Raw genomic sequence first — 20,891 nt, 5'->3', positions numbered from 1 at the left:
CGAAGGAAACCAGCAAACTCAGTCTCCCCTTTCTAGATCTTCGGATCTTTCCGTGTGACAACGGCCTGGAAAGTGAACTCTACACCAAGCCAATGGCTAGAAATTCCATCTTGAGATATGATAGTTTCCATCCTAAGTCTACTCGAGAAGGTTTACCCTTCGGGCAATTTCTAAGGCTGAGATGGAATTGCTCTACGCTGACGCTCTGTCCAAGAACCTTCGAGACAGGCGATATCCGTCTCGTCTGGTCCGCCAGTCCTGCAAACGGGCCTCCAATAATAACCGCGAGGCATTACTTGAACCCAGTGTACCTAAACCAGCACGCAACAAACTCACCTGCGTCAACACCTTCAGTACACAGTCCAGTCAAATTAAAAAAATCATACGGAAACACTGGCGTATTCTAAACGTGGGTCTTGTTCAACTTCCCCCTCCTTTGTTTTCATTTAAGAGAAGTGCAAACTTGCGTGACACTTTGGTACATACACGCCCAAGGATCACTATGACAGTCCCAACCAATACGCTGTGGAATTTGCCTCCGGTACAAGGACACTTTGCGTGTGGCAGTTGTGCAGTGTGTCCACAGACCTCGCATACCATTGAGATCGATCTTGGTATAGGCAAACCCTGGCGACAAATCAAGCACACAAATTGTAACAGCGAGAAGGTGATCTACCTTATCACATGTCCCTGTAAGAAGAGATATGTGGGCATGACGACCAGGAAGGTCAAGCTCAGAATAATGGAGCATAAAAGCACCATTAGGTGTAAAAATAAATCGACCCGCTTGACTAATCATTTTGTTGAACTCAGTCATAAACCCGACGAGATCTATTGGACAATACTCGAACAACCCTTTATTCCATCACATGTCACTGACATCTCAACTTTTCTTTTCAAAATAGAACAGCGGTGGGTGTACAAGATACACAGTGATACAGAGGGGTTGAATGATGCCATTTCTTGGACTTCCCTCCGTTGACAGTTGCAACGATAACTGTGGTCAAGTATTCTATTGAGTTCAGAGGGTATTGGTTGCATCTGGTACCATAGATTGTGTTTGGCTCCATAGGTTGACTTGAAGGGAGTGGTGATCCTCTTATTTCTGATCGCCTTCAACCATCTCAGAGCGTCCAGGTGTGTCTAAGTTGTTTTAAATGTGATAACCAGATTCCCCATATTGACATTCATAATATGGGCGAACGGTACCTCTTTGCTTGGTCTTATGCCGTTTATGGGCTTTTCCTTGGACACTTTGGTGCGTATTTCAATTTAAACCTTGACTTCTGCACTTCGCATCCGGCTAGGTGACGGATTTTGTTCTCAATGAATTTTATACTTTTTGAGAGGCGTTTCCTGATTCAAGCCGGCCGTGCTTTTTACTTTTTACTTATTGCACCCGCGTTGAATATGCTCCTGTCCATCTTGGTACAGCGATGTTAACGAAGCTTTATTTACAGTGGCTCTTTAGCAGTTTCTTTAATAGTTATGCCCTGAGTATCACAATAGTTACCGCAGTGCTAGACTTATACTGTAGCGAGATTTAGACTACATTTCCCAGCGGGCGCGAACAATAGTGGTAGTTCTGTGTACATTTGATCCAGCGACACTTCGGTCACGTGGACAGGTTCCTCCCACTACCACGCCTCTTCCGCCAGTTTCCAGCTTGTTTACTAGCAATATTAAGACGCGGAATACTTGGCCCCAGTACCGTTCGGTACAACCCGGAAGACCGCCCGGGGTAGCGACGGTCAGGTAGGACATGGAATATCTATGCTTTTAGCCATTAGCTTGCTCCTAGCCTGATGAAATATCGTTGAGCACTTACAAACACGCTACCAAAACGGGTTTTACTTTCGCGTGTATGAAGTTGCTGTTGAGACATGTACTGATGCTCTAGTCAGGTTTTAGCCTATCTCTAGTTGAAGATTTACTGACTTGCCCTACTCTCATGTAATATTCAAACCGTTGTACAGAACACTAGTGCTTTATATCCACGCTATGTGTACTAGATAGAATTACATTGGTTTAAACAAATACCCACACCATCATAGGTGATAGTCCAGACTCGGCGTTTCGCCATATGATCCATTACAGTAAACGTGACGGCACCTCTTTTCTCACGTTTAAATGTTGTGGACCCTGATGTTGTTCCATCGGTAACTTTAGGGTCACATACTAGCCTGGGCCTCAATCATGGATCCCCCATGGTGCTTGTGAGTTTATCACATTACGCCTTCAGTTCCAACATCTTTGGTGAAGGTTTTTAGACACACATGGCACTTAGTCAAGATTTTGTTGTTTGTTATAGGATCTCAGGATTACCAACGAGATCTTATTCTTATTAGTTTGTTTTGTTTATTCCAATAGAGCGCTGCCTCACGCCCTGAGTTGTTGCCAGGAGTGGAGGCATTTATCCCCGATTTAATATGGGTAAGTAGGCCTGTTGCAGACCTCACCGCAGTGATCGTGATAGTTACTATCTGCTATTTAAACTTTAAACTATTTGCAGTATGTGTTTCCCTGTGTTCTGCTTCTCTTTTATCTTTCACATGGGATGAACAAGAACCCTTGCAGTTCCACTTACTACTAGATGCGTAGGTATTTCTGTAGGTGGTATCGTTCCAGCTGAGCTGGGGTTGAGATTTTTCTCACCCTGTCCTCATTGGTTAGTCTTTATTGCAGTAGTAATATTTGGTCCTGAAGAAAGCCATGATCAGAAAGGATGATCGCTAATGGCTAAAACATGTTGACCATGTTTTTCTAATGATACTTAATAAACATAATTTTCCTTAGATAGTCATTTTTAATACACTGTTCCTTTACACTGCACCTTTCACGTTGTTCCGCCACACGTTAGGCAGCTTCAGTCATTATAGAGATTGGTACATTTAGGGTGCTAAGACTAAGAAAACATCCGCGAGCTCCTCCTTTTCCACTCACGCAGGAGTTGTAGCTCCTTAACCCCACTAGGTGAGGTTAAGAGGAGGCCCCAAATGATGAAGCATGCCACTTCGGTGGGTGATGGGACTTTGTCCTCCTCATGAGGACTGTTTTTCTTTTTCTTTAAGCATTTAGTTTTGTTGGCATTAGCATTAAGTATTGTGTCTTTAGACCCACGGACTCTTTGTTGTTTGATATACAGTGATTAGGGGATTTACTCCGTGCAGGTCTTTAAATTTCCCCTTGACCCCCGTTTACCCATCGTTTTTTTTGCAAGGCGTAGGACCTCCCCACACATTTTTGAAAAAATAAAGCCCCGGGGAGGTGGCAGTCCCCGGGGCTGAGGGGGGCCCGTGTGCCTCCTCTCATTTAACAAATATAGCCCCAGGAAGGTGGGGGTCCCAAGGGCTGCGTACGGGGCAGAAGCCCCGCATGCATTTTTAATAATGCCCCCAGGAGGTAACAGTGTTCGGGGCTGCGGGGGCCAACGCAGGCCCGCATGATTATTTGTAAATGCCCTGGGACATGGCCCAACCCGGGGCTTAAAGAAAAAGAAGCGCAGGATTTGTGGACCCAATGCGACTCCCATCAAAAATTAAAAACAAAAATACTACTTTTGGCCCTGAGCAGGCCTAGGGGGTAAGAATGTTTGCACCCTGTCCCCTTTTCTTGATTTTTAACCATTTGTCACCCTTTTTCTTGTCACTCAGTTCAACCAAGTCACAAGATGGCTGCCAACATTTCCTGGATTGAAGCGTTGATGGCCAATCAGATCACAAGCTCCAGCTATATGGATATCTGAGAAATGTTTCAATTTCTCAGGAACTACAGAACGGATTTACACCATTCAACAAAAAGATTGATTTCTGGACCAAGAGCTACCTTTTTGCCATATTTGGTGCAATTCCATTCAGCAGTTTGGGCTGTAGCCGTGTCTAAAGTTTCCTATGGATTTAACATGGAAAAAACGTGTTTTGGGACCCTCCCTTTTTCTCAGGCCCGCTTGACGAATCCCTCTGAACATTTTAATGCAGCAGCTGACCTGACTGCCCCATTAGTTTTGAAAATTTCACAAAGATTTGCCAAAAGACACCAAAGATATTGGCAAATCAAAAAAAGATTTTCCTATGGAATAAAGGTTCTAACTATAACTACCTACTGGCGAGTCACTATGATGTGGTGTATTGTTCTATAGTTTTTAAGAAATTGAGGTTAAAAATACTCTGACTCCCTATCCTTGGTGTTAGGGGGTTCCAGAGGGACACCTCTGTGGCAAGACAAATAAAAAGGCGGGCTCTGGCCCTTTTTAAAAAAAGTACCTTTAGGTTTGGCCAGGGCCCTGGGGAGTCCATTTTATGGGGAGGGAGGTGTACTGCCCCCATGCCATTGGAAATCCTTGGATATCCCGTTCCCCACGGCTGATATTTTATGGAAAGGGTGACATGTCCCCCCTCTCTCAGACCCCTGGGGACCACTTCCACCACTGCCAGCTGTGTTATTTATTAGGAAGGCAGCATGGAACCCCCTCCCTGAGCTATCCACAGCCTTTGGAACCTCATCCCCTGAGCCCAATATAATAATGGTGTCCTATGGACCCCATCCCCCAGGACACTGTTCCCTGTCCATAAGAGCACAGGCATGGAAGACTTCAATGATCCCACCTGGTGAGAGTAAAACAGCCAAAGCCTCTCATTTATTATTCACTACGCCTGGCAAGAAGTCTCCCTTAGTGCCCTTCCTGGGCTAATCTACAGAGCTTCTGCACCATGGCGCACCAATCTGGGCATACCTTTTGTGTGGGCTGCTCGGAATGAAGCACCCCTCAGAAATACTTAATAAAACCAAACCCTGTGGTCTATACAACATGACCACATGAAACACTGATATTTCTAAGTATTCCAGGAGCTGGAGATTTTGCTCTCCAGCTTGAGAATGCAGGGACTCCTTGTGGTTCGTCTAATAGCTGCATTACATGGCTGAAGGAATGTAAAAGAAAGACCTGGACATGTTTAATGTGGACTTGAGTGCAAATACTTTATTTAAATGTTTATTGACAGGCATTGCAATGAAGACTTAACTACTTGACAAAGCCAATCGGATTGTCCTATATAGTGAAGTAGTCACCCCTTGCCGCAACCAACAGGCCTGCCTTTTTGTATATTGACAATGACATACATAAAAAACATATTGACTGAAAAAACAAAGTTTAAAGTGATGTTATAGTTAGGTGACAATCGCAATTACAAAATATGATTTTAAACAAACAAAACGCTGAAATTCCTGTTATAGCTAACTAATGTAACTATAACTTGCACCTTCATCATGCACTGCTTATACCCTCACATATAACATCACTCATGCATTGAGAACATCAGTGAAGGCATCTGGAATGAATTCATTTTTAACACTGCACATGTTTAGGTGATGGATAGAATTAGAATTTGTATAGCACTATGTAATCAAGTAATGTTGTGTATCCTCAGAAAGTGAAAAGCTCATAGGCCCTAAATTCCTTGATTCAAAGACAAGATATCTAGCCTTGAAACTTAATCAAATAGGCTTGTGGACCCATTTGCTCAGAACAATGCAGCAAATTAGTATTCTGGTAGTGATTTCATTCTGATTTCTGGAGGAGTAACTCCAGCATCACTTACCACTTTTGGGGGATCATCTTTTCTTATAGAAAGGAAGAGGAGGTTGCTGCTCGGTAAGAAATGTGAGGAGTTCCATTGCAGAGCACACCATCACCGACTGCAGTTTCATCAGCAAATGTAAGAATTGGAAGGGATCTCTCATTTCCTGATGTCCTCTTAATCGCCAAATTATGTTGCTGGAAATTTTGGTAGTGTCCCCTCTAACCCAGAAGGTAACTATCAGGACAAATTTGAGGAGCATACCATAGCTGAACTTTAACTGTGGTGTTAATCTAAGTTTTACACAGGCAGCGAGAGGGCCCTTGTAGTAAAGGTTAGGTCTGACTTTCCCTTGAAAATATATTTTGTGTTCTTAATAACCGTGAAACCATCCAATGGTTTGCACGAAATTATCCACAAAATATAACATTGAATTTGGGTTTGGAATGGTCTTGTGAAGATTCATCAATCAATGGACAAAAGAAAAGAGGGTCGAAAAAATTGACACTTTCCAATTTGACTCCTGGAGGAATATATTTTCTCTTCAACAGGAAAAAAATGCACACAAGTAGAACTTTACTCAATGAAGTGTCTTTATTTGGTTTGATTTAATTTTGTCGAGTAGTTTGGAAGAATTAGAATTATAAAAGACTGTCAGAAGAATCTGAAACTCATGTGACGGGTCAACCATGTAAGAGATACCTGAATTGTTAATACATTAATTTTCTGTAAAGCAAGGTTCATGGACCACTTGTGGTCCCAAATGTCAAAAAATACACATCTAATTGTAGAACAGAGATGTTTTTTGCAAGGTCTGGCCAAAGGCCATAAGCTGTAGCTAACACCTAGGGCCATATTACAGACAGTTGCATCTGATTTGTGCACCCCCAAAGCACTTTGGTATTACAGAAAGGGCTGCAGACACTTGTGCGCCCCTTTCTGTAATACAGTTTGTGCTGATGCACATTAGCATCAGCGTTATCATCGGAGAGCGTTCCCTTATTTGCATGAGTGCCCCCATGCAAAGGAGGGAGTCACTTTGCCTCTGCACCCATGTCATATTAAGGACGCGGGCGCAGAGGAAAACATGCCCTTAGGAGTTGCCCTGAAAGTGTGACACAAAACTGTGGCACACTGTTGGGCGTCCCTGAAGGTAGCCCTCTTAAGGGATAAAAGAGGGCCCCATCGACTCCCCAGACATCCCCCTGCAGGAGGGTGCAGTCACTCACTGCACCTGCCTGCAATGGTATCTCTAATCCCTTTTGAAAGTGCAGGTGGATTGCCGCCTGCACAGAGAAACAGGGAGCAGCATTTAAACAGCAGCTCTGTATGTCTCTCTATTGGGCTGCGCTGAGTGCAGCGCGAGTTCACTGCTGCCCTGAGTGTAGCATATTTTATCACCCTTCTTTAATAAAGTAAGTACAGTCACGCATGGTAGTCTTCAAAGTCATTTTTTGGCTCTGACAGAAATCATGTATATATCGTACGTAGAGCCTGGTTCAACTGTTGTCTTATGGAATCTGGTGATATGAGGTATTCCATATTCCATACAACTAGATTGGCCAGAATATAACACATTCTCATTCGTTCATAACAAAATAACATTAATAATGAAATATTAATAATGAATACATACTTAAATAAATACCTTTACATACTTATATCGCTTTACTTCATATTCCTATCAAATTTAAATGTCTCAAATTAAACACCAGTAAATATTTTACTCCAGTAATATACTATACACCTACAAACACAGTTAGCTCATGAAATAATCCTTGCTCCAAAATGTTCCCTTCTAATATGTATTCCAACTCTCTCCTTTCCCTGTATTTTGATTTGTCGTTTGATGTTATTTACATATCAACATGTTCTTCTATGGCAGTTTATATTCTCCTACTCACACAGTGGATTCTCATCATCATCCAGCCATAACCATCTGGGAACTTTCACAAGTTTTCTCATACTCCAAATATTACCATCTGATAACTCAACAACTTGTTTACCTACTCTAACTAATTCATTGGCTGAGAGCATTTTGATTCACCAGGTCTTACCATTCTCCCTTTTTTCACTCACACTTAATAATTCTTTCTAATGGGTGACTTTTGTTCAACATCCTGATCAATCTTTGCAGACAAACTATAAATGCTCATCCCTCCATTTTCGCTTTTAGATTTGTCTATCAAGTCTGACATCCACTTCTGACTCATAATACACAGCACCCTTCTTCCTCTCATTTCCTCAAAAGGAGATGCACCCCTTTCACTTCTCTGAGTGTTCCTATACCTCTACAATAACTCCATAATGGTCTGATAACATTTCTTTCCATTAATTACAGCAAGTTGCAACCCTTTATTTAATACTCAAATCCACCTTTCCATGATCTCATTAGTTTGTGGATAGTAGACTGATGTGCATTAATGCTCAATCCCCTGATTTTCTAGGAAATTCCAAATTGTTTTACTAGAGCATGAGTGCTGTTATCATTCTTTTGCATATGTTGCCCTAAGTGGGAAGGGTATGCCCATATGTGGGTCCCGTGCTCACTACACCACTGGATTCAAGCTAGCCTGGCTGATGAAGGGTGATGCCCTGAAACCAGTCCCAGGATGCTTGTTTTTGATCCAGGGAGGACCTGGCTTGGCAGTTCGGGCTGGACTGTTCCACAAGGAACAGGGTCAAGACTGATTTGCATATAGCTGGGTCCAAACTGGGGTGGAGTGGTGAGCAAAAGAATGATGGAATAAACCCAGATCCTTGTGACTGGGGGTGAATGTTTGCATTTTCCAGCATTCTGTCCATCATTGTTTTCTTTTGCATATGTTGCCCTAAGGGTTTTTGACACAGGGAGGACCTGGCTTGGCAGTTTGATCTGGACTGTTCCCACAAGGAACAAGGTCAAGACTGATTTGCATATGGCTGGGTCCAAACTGGGGTGGTGTGGTGAGCAAAAGAATGATGGATTAAACCTAGATCCTTCTGACTGGGAGTGAATGTTTGCATTGTCCAGCATTCTGTCCATCATTTTCTTATTTTGCATATGTTGCCCTAAGTGGGAAGCCTATGCCCAGACATGGGTCCTGTGCTCACTACACCACTGGATTCAAGCTAGCCTGGCTGATGAAGGGTGATGCCCTGAAACCGGTCCCAGGATGCTTGTTTTCGGTCCAGGGAGAACCTGGCTTGGCAGTTCGGGCTGGATTGTTCCCACAAGGAACAGGGTCAAGACTGATTTGCAGATGGCCGGGTCCAAACTGGGGGGGTGTGGTGAGCAAAAGAATGATGGATTAAACCCAGACTTGTGACCGGGGGTGAATGTTTGCATTATCCAGCATTCCGTCCATTAATTGTTTTTTTTGCAGTTATCATCCTGTGCAGCATGACACATTGCGCTCCACTTTACCCATGAGCACTCCACTCACAAGGAGGTACAAATCCACAGAAATTAATATATTTCAAAAACATTGTACAATACCAGTACCAACGTGTCTTCACTGCACACAGGACCAAGACAACTGTATGGCATGCATGAAGTCTCTGCGATCCATCAGTTCCTTGACGATGCTCCATTCCATGGTCTTCAACTTAGCAGGACTCCAGGGTCCTCTTCAGTATCCCATCCTAGTCACCAGCATATCATCCTTCCTTAATAAAGTAGGTACGATCACACGTGGTAGTCTTCAAAGTAATTTATTAGCTCCAACATAAACCATGTTTATATCATACGAAGAGCCTGGGCCAACTGTCGTATGCAATCTGGTGAAATGAGGTATTCCACATTCCATACAACTAGATTGGCCAGAATAAAACACATATTCTTCCTAAAAGGGCAAACTTTCCCTGTTTGCACCTGGCATACCTGACTTAAGGTGTGCCATGCCGCAAACAGGAACATTGTGCCCTATCTGTAATAGGGACTCTAGCACGAACAGCCAAAGACTGCTCAGAAGTTGCTAGCTGCTCACAGCAGGTTGGATGCAAAATATATCCAAAGACAAGGTCTAGTGGCTAAGGGCCTGATTATGACTTTGATGGTCTGGAAGCATGGCTCCACGCAGCTGCCATGCTTCTCTACTGCCAAAGTCCACCACCAGCCACACGCCAGATTAAGAGTTTTCTTGTTGTCTGCAGGGCGGTCCTTTGTTGGTCCCACTGTGGTGCATTCGAAAAAGGCACCGCAATGGTAGCGCCAAACCCCTTTCCTGTACGGCATGGACTCTGCAGTCTATGCCATGCTGGAAAGGGGGTGAATGAACACAGGGGTTTACAACATGTGCCCTGCATGCATCTGCATGGCCAGAGGCACCAGGGGGCCCAGTAGGGCCATCTTAGTTCCCTCACTACCAGCCTTTTCATGGCAGGCTCACCGCCGTGAAAAAGATGGAAGTGCGGAAACTCATACATTTTGGCGGTGCAGCAAAGGCATCACCAGCATATTACTGCCTCTCACCGCGGCAACATCACTGGGGAATGGCGGTTTCCAGCCGGCTGTAGCTGGCCTGCGGCAGCCCGACCACAAGACTCAGAATAGGGTGGTTGGACCACTCATGTGGCAGACGTCGCAGTGCCACCATAGGTTTGGCGGTCTTGTGAACTGCCAAACTCATTATAAACCTCTAAGTCTGGCTGCGCAAGGTCATGTAAAGTGCTACATCCTTGAATTTCAAATCCAAGCATGGCAAAATGCTGTCACTGCTGAGACTCACATTAAGAATGCCCTTCCATGATCTTGATGGCACCGATAATAGAAGTTACCAGCAACATTCGGAGGGCAATTTGTGGTGTTTCTCATGGAGATTTAGGCTGCTGTAACAAGTGTAAGCACTTTGGACTCAGACCATGTTGTCCTCCTAAAACTTGTAATACTAGTTGTTTTCTCATCCACTGAATTACTGAGACACCCTGGATCCGGTAATCCTGGGACCAGGGAAACAATGGGGATTATTTTGGGGCACTCGTAATGAGGACCTTACTGGCGTAAAATGGTATTGAATATAGCAGCTGCATGTGCTACTATTCTCCTAGAGTAACCATTATCCAAAGGAGCCCCATGAAAGAAAAACCAAACAACTTACAATGTGCAAGAGTTGGGATATATATATCCATATGTGCAATGCCATTTTAAGGATTTTGGGGGGGCCCATGCAAGACATATTTTGGAGATTCCCATTTGGCACAACTTTACATGTTATTACCCTTGTGCTGCTATTTAAGCCCTATGGGGCAGATTTAAAACCCCTTGCACCATTTTTGCATCACTTTTAACATGAGAAAAGTGACGCAAAAGTGGCGCATGGGGCTTGTAAATCTGCCCCTATCTGCCTAACAACATTGAGGGGCATATTATCAAGCACGGTGTTAAAATTATCACCGCTTTAGCGGCACAAAACTGCCGCTAAAGCGGCGATTAGGGGCTTGATAATATGCCACAGAGAATTCCCATAAAAGCCCATGTTGACACCAGAACATGGGCTTCTATGGGAATTCTCAAAGGCATATTATCAAGCCCATTATTGCCACTTTAGCTGCAGTTTTCTGCCGCTAAAGCGGAGATAATTGTAACGCAGTTTCTTGATAATATGCCCCTGAATTATTTATCGAAGGAAATACACCAAAGTGAGCTAGAAAGGAAGTTCACTTCTAAAGGAGGACCTCTGTACATCAGACGTTGAAATACAGTGACTGTTTTAAAGTCATTAGCATTAAAGTGTATTGTACTGGAAATTAAAATTATTGCTGAATAAAAAACGTTTCTGATCACTTGAAGATGATACCTGAAGGAAAATGTTCACGGCTGCACCATCCAATTTCCAGGTTTGGCCAATTATAAAAGGATCTACAAAGGGAGTAGAATACGTTAATCCTTTTTGGCACTTCTATCCGTGGAGAGATTCGGTCATTTTGTGTTCCTGTGTCCATCTGCAAATGGCCCCAGGCAGTGATCTGCGATGGTCTTGCCCTTGGCAGCCTCTGTTCTAAAAGGCACTCTAAGCCCCAGAGTTTATAATGCATGTTTAATTTTATTCTCCAGACACTGGAAGTCTTACTCGAGCTGTCCTGTTGCTAGTTTTGCCTCCAAGTACGCTAGGGTGTTATCTTTCTGACGCATTTGGATTACTTTTATTGCCTTTTGACTGGATTTCCATTTGTTTCACCTGAATCTCACTGTCTGCATATATATATTTTGTCAGATGTTAGCACTATAATCATCAATGTATAAATGCAATGTTAAAGTCCCTTAGGGACATATTATCAAGACAGGCGATAGAATTGTGTAGGACATCTAACCTGAGCTTCAATTGGAATTCCATAGAGCATATTGATATTGATATCAAGAAACTACGTTAAAATTATCGCTGCTTTAGCAGTAGAAAACTGCCGCTAAAGCGGCGATAATGGGCTTGATAATATGCCCTTGACAATTCCCATAGAAGCCCATGTTCTGGTGTCAACATGGGCTTCTGTAGGAATTCTCTGCGGCATATTATCAAGCCCATTCTCGCCGCTAAAGCGGCGATAATTTTAACGCCATTCTTGATAATATGCCCCTTCCTTCGTTAATTGGAAAACACGTTTTCTAGCAATCAACAGCAGTGAAAACAATAAAACAAAACAGAAACCATTTCAGAGGACAGTTTATCAAAATGTGATTTGGCATCTACACTTTGCTATTCAAAAATCACAATAGAGCATGCAATTTGTTATATACTCTGCTTACAATACCAGCCCGAAAATGAATGAAAGTAAATAACGTCAAATTTTGTTTTATTTCACCAATAGACATGCACTGCTAAAAGGTTACCCTGTTCTACTGTGGTTGGTATATCAGGAAGTACCACTCGCTGTGAGTGTAATTACAGGCATGATGCACATAACGCTTTTGCAATTTTAAACCCTGCAATTCGCAGATTCACAGGGTGTGAGACCCCAAAAGTTTATTTTGTAACGACTTTCCGAAATATAAATGTGTTTTCTCTGACCTGTCAGAAATGCCAATTGGAGATGAATAAAATAGGGTCCCCCTCCTATTTACATTTCGAAGGAATGTATCAAGGTTTATTCCCTCAATTGCCTTCACAAACCTTTGGTCAGTTTCTAACACCTAAGGTAATACCAGATCCACAAAGGGGAAGCTATACCTATGAAAAAACGTACTCTTTGGGAACCACGGCATGGCTCTCCCACCCCCAATGCACTCCCAAACATCAACGGGAAACAGTTTTTAGATCGAGCATTCGAGACCTCTTGTATATACTTTAGTATATACTTATATGTGTATGTACTTTGTGGGCTATGGAGATCAGCCCTAGGAATTGTCTGCTTCTGCTTAGGGACATTTTTTCTGTTCAACTGCCTCTATTTAACTGCCTTGATAGAAAAAGACCAGAAGCAGTCAGTAAAATACCCGAATTCCTTTCTGCTGAGGGACTTTATTTTTTTATTTTTCTGGCAACTGCCTCTATTTAACTTTCTTGATAGAAAACGACCAGCAGAGGTCAGTAAAATACCAGAATCACTTTAGCATTCTCTAGATTCCAGTCTCTAGAAATTGTGTTCAACGAGTACCCGTAGACAATTATATTTTTTTCAAATCTTGTATGTTTCAGTGATATGACCACCGAGGGGTCGGATTTTATATTAAAAACAGTGCTTTGGACTATACCATTTCCCACTGAAAGGCAATATTTCTCCCCATGCGTTCCCATACCTGGCGTATCACGCTGTTTGGTGCTTACTTTCCCTCCATGTGAAAGAACAGTAGATGTTTCAGCACCCAGGCTAATGTGCTGCATAGCTAAATACATAAAAGGTCCCAAAGGCGAGATCAATTGCATTGCAAATGCTTGTTTAAAGCAACAACTGTTCCCTTGCAATCTGTTTGGGAATGCAAATGCAGGTACAGAATATTGATATTCCTTGCAAGCCTCCTTCCCCACATTTACAGCCGATCACAAGTGGTCACAATTTGCGAACTGGCAAACTAACATCCATGAATTAAGGTAATGGATAATTTGAAATTCACCTGTTACTGCACAAGCAGCATCGCAAATTGCCTCTGCATTTGTGAACTAGTTGGTGTGCAATTTGCATAGCCCTGGTTCGCAAACAGGGATTGCACATCAGGCCTGAAGAGAGGCATTTCATAATATTATCTTTTCTTGTGTGGATTGTAGCTATTCCAACCCCTTTTGAGTATGGTTTTAGGAATACTAGGCCCTGTTTAGGTCGAGCCTAGGCAGCGCGCATGCGCTCTCTGGAAGAACTGTTGTATTCTGTTAGAAACGGGGGTCTCTAGTTGGCAATGATTTGCACCTTTGTCTAAGTAGGGACCCTCATTCCTGGTAAGGGGGATACACTCTAAAAAGAACCCCTGCTCACCTCCTTGGTAGCTTGGCACGAGTAGACAGAGTTACCTCAGAGAAAGTTTGTAAAGCATTTGTGCACACATACAGTGAAAACACTACAAATGGACACCACACCAGTTTAGAAAAATAAGTAATCTTTATCTAAACCAAACAAGACCAACACATCAAAAATCCACTATACAGTAATCAAAATATGACTTTTAAAAGATAGAAACAGTTCTGTTTATAGCAAACAATAGATGCAACACTTTCAACACAAAGTACTTTGGATGCGTCAAAATCATAAACAAAAACAGCTAAAGGGAAGGTGATGCGTTGGTTCCTTACACACAGGTAAGGTAATGCGTTGGTTCCTTACTCCAGGGGAGGGGATGTGTTGGTTCCTTACTATCACGCAGGGGGGTGATGCGTTGGTTCCTTACTGGAGGGGAGGTGATGTGTCGCTTTTTTACTGTGTGGGGAGGTGATGTGTTGGTTTCTAACTGTGGCCCCAGCGTTAATGTCAACTTGGCACCCTGCTGCGATGCGTGAGGATCGTGGATGCATCGGTTGTCGATGTGGCGGCGGCAACGGTGCTGCTTTGATTCCTTCAGCCGCGGTCCTACGATGCATTGGTTCCTGCAGCTGCACTGCAGGGCCTGTGTCGGAATCAGCGCTGTGATCTTGGACTTCATAGATCAATGTACTCGATGCGGCATGCAGCAATTTCTCGAGCCGCTGGCAGGCACTGCACCTGATTCTCCAGCGATGCGTCAAAAACAGGTACAGATGCGTCATGCTACTCCTTGTTGCATTACGTTTCCAGCTTCCAACAGCAGAAACAACCTCCAGAGGCCCAGAAGAGCTGCAGGCACCCCTTGGCAGGACTCCCAGCAAGGAAGTTCAGGGGAATTTGGGCTGAAGTCTTTGTGCTCCTGAGACTTCAGAACAGGAGGCAAGCTCTACTTCAAACCCTCAGAGATCTTCCTCAAGCAGGGGACACAGCACACAGAAATCTCCTTGTCCTGTATTTAGCAGAAACAGCCACTGCAGGCCAACCCCAGACAGCAAACAGCCCATGGGCAGTATTCCTCCTCAGTTTCTCCAGCTCTTCTCCTTGGCAAAGGTTAATTTTGATTCCCTGAAGTAATCTAAAAGTTTGGACCCCTCTTTTTATAATACAAAATCCTTTTTTCTCTGTGGTAGAGAAGCTCTTTGCCCAGCCAAAACCAGTTCTGTTCTCTCTGGTGCAGCTTCCTGGCAGGAGGTGAAGACAGCATTGTCCTTGGCAGACCAGGCCGAATCAGGTGTGAAAGAAATCTCCTCCCCCTACTCTGAATGCAGCCCAGGTCTATTCCACCCAGCCCTGACTCACCCTGGAAGGGGAAGACACACCTCAACCCCCCCCAAGTGGTTGTCTGAACAGAATGCACATCCCAAGCGCAGTCACCCCAAAGCCAGACAGTCAATACACAACCTAGCAGGGTTAGACAAGAAAATACCTACTTTTTAAAAGCGGTATTTTCAAATCCAGAATGTAAAAATCACCCTCACTAAAAGATGCATCTCAAACTTTACTTTCCTATGTTGTTCTCATGGGCAGTAATGCTCATACAATGCTATGAGCAAACTCACCATTCTATCTTATGGGACAGATAGCCTTACAATAGTGAAAAACAAAATTGGCAGTATTTCACTATGAGGCCATGCCGCACATATCAGGACATGTCCTGACTTTCACATACACTGAACCATGCCCACAAGGGTACCTTGGGTCTACTTTAGGGGAGACTCACATGTAAGAAAAGGGAACGTTAGGGCCTGGCAAGTGGGTGCACTTGCAAGGTCGACATGGCAGTACCAAACTGCGCACAGTGGCAGGTCTGAGTTATATTTACAGGCTGCTTATGTGCGTGGCTCAATCCGTGCTGCCAGTACACTAGCAGCATTTGATTTACAGGCCCTGGGCACACACAGTGCACAGTACTAGGAACTGACCAGTAAATCAAATATGCCAATCATGGAATCACCAATCCATAATAACAATTTACAGGAAGAGTATATGCGCTTTAGCACTGATCAGCAGTGGTTAAGTGCCAAGAGTCATAAAACCAACAAAAACAGGTAGGAGACAGAAGGCCGAAAAGCAAAAAGTCTGGGGATAAACCTGCGGGACAAGCCAGGTTTAACACATCCAATAAAGGACTTTGCTTCCTCCTTCTGCTCACCATTGGTGCAGTCCAGTGTCTGTCTTCTTTGCAGCCTCCTAAGTGGTTCACATAATGATCCCCCACTTCTGTTTTTCCTCAGAGGAGCACAGCTCAACTATAGTTTCCTTCCTCTTTCATTTTTGATCTGTTGTTGAGAATTCCTTTTTTGGTTGTAATTGTTGGCTTTATATTTAAGACTGATGAACGCGCCTTTCTTTTGTTCAACACGGCACGGCGTTCCCACCTCTTCTTTTAATAACTGTAAACATATTTTAACTATTAGCGCTGCACCCATTTCATGGGCTCCACACTTTATGTTTTACTTTCTCGTGCCATATTTTCTTCAGGCACTGCATCTTCCTGTGAAGTGCCTTTCCTGGCACAGAGGGAGCTGTGTTGAGTTCACACCCCTGTGACCAGAACTTTCTATATTGGTGCCTTCTGCCCAGCTCACCAATCCCTCACACAGCTGGCTGTGCTCTCAGGCGGGGGACCTTTTCCCCATGAACAGGCTTATAAACGGTTTTTTGTAATTGCTAGCTTTCAGTGGTGGCCATCACGCATCTGGGGTGGCAGGGAGTACAGAGGTCTTAAAAAAAAAAAAAAAACACTTCCTTCCTGCTGTGTCTCTCCTACGTCGTGTCTCCTCCGTCGGGCCAAAGTCACGAACAGGAAGCACATCCAGGCTCTGCTGAGTCAATCACAAGGCTGCAAAGCAGTGTTGTGATTAGTCTAAGTGCTGTGTTTCAGCCCTCAGATGGGGACTAGGGGCCTGGCCATGTTCTCCACCCAGGCTGTAATGCAAACAAAGTGGAGACATGCTAAGTGCGCATGACTGTTTGGTGGGCCCGAGAGGGCTGGTCAAAGTGTCATACACAATTCGATGTGCTCACCACTCCTCCCCACTCCTCCAAGCTGCTGAACCAGTACAAAATAAAATAATAATAACAGCAAGCTATCATTTTATTTCCAGGAGCGCCAAGCATTATGTTTTACTTTCTCCTATCATACCACTAAAGGCACTGCCGGAGGAACATTCCCAGGATTTTGTTGGCAAAAGAGTCCCTTTTAGGATACATTTATTTACATTTATTTAGGACAACGTGTGCAGCGGAAGTGTAATCTTAAGTTCTAACCTTCAGTCTAAAGACAAACCTATATTTTAGTATACAATGTCCCCTCTACTAATCCAAAAGTTGATTGTTAACCTTGTCCAAATCCCTACCTTAAACCTTACATTTAACCTTCTACTGAATCCAACCCTGTTGTTACCACAAAGCTTAACCCACTCATCTTTCCTCTTACTCTAAAATAACTCCTTACTATACACTTAAGCAGTCGGATACTTAATGAAAATAAGTGTTAGAAATGGGGGTCTCTAGTTGGTCATGGCTGGCGCCAATACCCAAATAGGGACCCTTCTTCCTAAGTCAGGGCAAGTGGGCAACCCCCTTAGATAACCCCTGTTCAACCCTGTGGTAATGTAGCATGAGCAGTTAGGCCTATATCAGAGGCAGTGTGTGAAGTGTTTATGGCCAGTTACAATAAAGCAGTAACGACACCACAAAAGGACACAACTCAGGTGGATATAGAAAAATATTATCTTTATCCAACAGTTTAACTCAAAGACTCTCAAAGCATTTCAACAACTACAATTACGTCAACACGTAGGGACTAAAATAGACAACAATGTATTCACCCAAAGCGGGACACGGGCTGAGTTCAGGGCCTGGGCCTACGCGACCCGTTGCGCACCAGGTACTTGTCGTTGAAAGGGACTACAGCACACAGTTTCTGGAAGAAGCGGAGTCGGTGACAGGCGGACTCCCAGCGACCACAGGTCTTGGAGGCTGGGGTCAGCAGCGTGCACTCACAGTGGTTCGGGCACTCAGGGGCAGGCAGGCACTCAGTGCCAGCAGCGTGAGGTTTCGGTGGCCCAGGCTGGTGGCGGCGATGGCTCTCGTCATGCAGCTCTGTGGTGGGCTCGCAGCGGCAGCAGCTCTCTCTTAGCTGCGGTGGCCCACAGAACAAATCCCAAGGATGCAAAGTTGTCAATGGTGTGAGCGCACAGCGGCCACAGCTCTCTATTAGCTGCGGCGGCCCACAGAACAAATCCCAAGGATGCAAAGTTGTCAATGGTGCGGGCGCACAGCGGCCACAGCTCTCTCTTAGCTGCAGCGAACCATGGGGCAAATTACGAGGATGAAAAATAGCACCGGGGTGGGCACTCAGCGGATACAGCTCTCTCCTGGCTGCGGCGGCCCACTGGAGAAATCACGATGATGCACAGTAGCAAAAGGGTGCGGGCACTCAGCGGCAGCAGCTCTCTCTTGGCTGCGGCGGCCCACGGGACGAATCACGATGGTGCACAGTAGCAAAGGGTGCGGGCACTCAGCGGCAGCAGCTCTCTCTTGGCTGCGGAAGCACACGGGATGAATCACGATGGTGCACAGTAGCAAAGGGTGTGGGCACTCAGCGGCAGCAGCTCTCTCTTGACTGCTGCATCCCATGGGACGAATCACGATGGTGCACAGTAGCAAAGGGTGCGGGCACTCAGCGGCAGCAGCTCTCTCTTGGCTGCAGCAGTCTACAGGACAGATTACAATGGTGCACCGTAGCAAAGAGTGTGAGCACTCAGAGGCAGCAGCTCTCTCTTAGCTGCGGCGCCCCATGGGACAATTTAGGGTTTCGACCAGGTGGGCACCACAGTGGCCGCTCAGTGGTCACAGCTCTCTCTCTACTGCAGTGGTCCACACAGATTCAGCGGAAGGTCCGAAGGTGCCGATTCAGGCGGGCTTTCAGCAGAGGCAGCTCTCTCTTAGCTGCAGCGACCCGCACGGATCCAGCACAAGGTTTGAAGATACAGATTTAGAAGGGCTCCCAGCTCTCTCTCAGCTGCAGCGGCCCGCACAGATTTAGTGAAAAGGTTCAAAAGGTTCAAAGGTTCAGAGTCAGGCGGGCACTCAGCGGCGGCAGCTCTCTCTTAGCTGCAGCGGGCCGCACAGGTTCAGTGAAAGTTTAGAAAGTCTCAATTCTAATTCAGGCGGGCACTCAGCGGCAGCAGCTCTCTCTTAGCTGCAGCGGCCCGCACAGGTTTAGCAAAAGTTCAGAAGTGCCCAGTCCGCGGTCCTCACAGGAGAACAAGAGGGTCTGGATTACTCGACGGAGGCCTCACCTGCTAGCAGAACTTCTCACACAGGAATTCCGACGGCGGACGGGGTGAAGTATAATGTCCCTGAGACTTCTGCAGGAGGCGCTCTTGATTTAGGCCCTCGGGTAGTTTCTTCGGCAAGCTTGATGAAAGTTGCAAAGTCCATTCCTCTGTTCACTCAGACAGAGTTATATCTTGATAGCCAGAAGGAGCACACTTGGCCAAAGTTCCAGCGTATCATTTTCTACCTAAAAAGTCTTTGTTCTCTAAGGTTGCAAATCACGGACTGTCAGAATCAGTTCGGTGGGGTTGGGGAGCACTTGGTTTAAGAGGTGACATCGTGCCCTTTCAGAATGAGGGGGTCTGCTATCAGACACCCAGTGGGAGGTGGAGCCATCATTCACCTTGTCAGGCACGGCCCTGCTCGGATCAAAGAGTCAACTCTCCTCATGCTCTGAATACCGATCTCTCTCTCCAGCCAGGTCTGACCCAGCCGGCCCTGCTGCTCCAAAATCAGACGGAAAATACACATACGCACAACAGCCTACAGTAAAGCTAGGCAAGAAACTACCACATTTTCAGAAAAGGTATTTCAACACATGCAATATATAAATGGTCCTTACTAAAAGGTGCCCCTCAATGTCCTGAACATATATGTATCAAACTTGAGAGTTCTATCAGGTTCCTAGGGTCCGATAGGATTATAGAAAGCAGTCTTTAACCGGCCCATCCTGGCCTATGAGAATGGATCGTTTCGAAATAGCGACAGTGAAATGGAAGGTAACTCACTATTGAAACCGGCTACAGCGATGTAGGTATTATAGTTATCCTTATTCATACAGTCATTTATATACAGGGAGCATTTGCGCTGGGGGACTGAGTAGCAGTGGCACGGCGCCAAGAACATCTAAATCCAGCCAATATAAAAGATAGGGAGAGTAGAGAGGAAGGGAGACCCACGCCAATTATGCCAGGTCTAACACGCGTCAACTCCAGCTGAAATGTGGGGAGAACTACCCATCCCCTTGGGGGTTCTCATCACTAAGGCGGAAAAATCTGGACAGACCGTCAGCATTGGTGTGCTCTGTACCAGGGCGGTGTTCCACCGTGAAATCCATACCCTGTAGGGAAATTGACCACCTTAACAACTTAGGATTCTCACCCCTCATCTGAATCAACCATCTAAGGGGCCTGTGGTCTGCCAGAACTCGGAAGTGAGTCCCAAACAGGTATGGTCTCAACTTCTTCAGCGCCCAGACCACAGCAAAGGCCTCACGCTCAATTGCACTCCACCTCTGTTCCCGGAGAAGTAACGTCCTGCTTAGGAAGGCTACCGGATGGTCCAGTCCCTCCTCATTGATCTGTGACAGAACAGCCCCTATATCATGCTCTGAGGCGTCCGTCTGGACAACAAATTCCTTTGAAAAGTCATGCTCCTGAAGCACGGGTGCGGTGCACATGGCAGTCTTCAGGGCGTCAAAAGCTTTCTGACAGGTGTCAGTCTAGTTAACCTTCTTGGGCTCCTTCTTAGAAGTCAGCTCAGTCAAGGGTGCAACAATGTTCCCATATCCCTTGACAAACCTCCGGTAGTACCCCATGACTCCTA

The sequence above is a fragment of the Triturus cristatus genome, chromosome 3_1 (genome assembly GCF_964204655.1).
Source record: "Triturus cristatus chromosome 3_1, aTriCri1.1, whole genome shotgun sequence".
Classification (NCBI taxonomy): Eukaryota; Metazoa; Chordata; class Amphibia; order Caudata; family Salamandridae; genus Triturus; species Triturus cristatus.
This window is presented reverse-complemented; position numbering follows the sequence as displayed.